This window comes from Myotis davidii, unplaced genomic scaffold, assembly GCF_000327345.1.
Source record: "Myotis davidii unplaced genomic scaffold, ASM32734v1 scaffold247, whole genome shotgun sequence".
Lineage (NCBI taxonomy): Eukaryota > Metazoa > Chordata > Mammalia > Chiroptera > Vespertilionidae > Myotis > Myotis davidii.
The window spans coordinates 73,622-74,395 of NW_006299593.1; the positions used below are offsets into that span (position 1 = coordinate 73,622).

At 42.6% G+C, this 774-nt stretch overlaps 1 protein-coding gene across 1 annotated transcript in view; it reads right to left on the reverse strand.

Annotated features, from left to right (window-relative positions):
• ALMS1 (ALMS1, centrosome and basal body associated protein) overlaps nt 1–774 on the reverse strand; it is a 126,982-nt gene that overhangs the window by 8,243 nt on the left and 117,965 nt on the right. The gene's annotated exons all lie outside the window — the stretch shown is intronic.

Genomic DNA, 774 nt, shown 5'->3' on the forward strand with positions numbered 1-774 from the left:
CTTGGCCCTGGTGGTCAGTGCACGTCATAGCGACTGGTTGACTGTTGTCCCCTGGTGGTCAGTACACGTCATAGAGTGGTTGAGTGGCCTTAGCATATCATTAGCGTATTACACTTTGGTTGAACAGATGACCGGACACTTAGTATATAAGGCTTTTATTATATAGAATAATCTAACAAACTCTCTGTGCGGGAGAGTTCCAGTAGGGAAATCAGAGGGATCACAGAAATGCCTTAGGAATAAGCCAAGAGCTAAGATGTAGCATTTACAATTCTCCCAGATAGGATGGAGCTTGGCCCATTGTGCTATATTAAATTTCCCTTCAAATACAGGGTGGGGCAAAAGTAGGTTTACAGTTGTTGGTACATGACAGTTTATTTTTGTATTGTTATTTGTTAACTATTTATTGTATTATTTGCCATAGGAACAACTGTAAACCTACTTTTGCCTCACCCTGTACACCATTAAATAACATTTCCTGTAGCTCCCAAATGACAAATAAAGAGACTTAGTGCCGTTTAAACCTCGTGTTATATAGCAGTACGAGTTCTGGAGGAACAAATATAAGGCTGAGCCAACATGAGACTTCCAGGCCAACATCCTATCTAATAAAAGAGAAACATGGTAATTAGAGTACGACTGCTACCCTCCCCATTGGCTAATCAGGGCGATATGCAAATTAACTGCCAGCCAAGATGGCGGCCAGCAGCCAGACAGCTTGAAACTAACATGAGGCTTGCTTGCTTCAGTGACGGAGGACTCCAACGTTCCCCG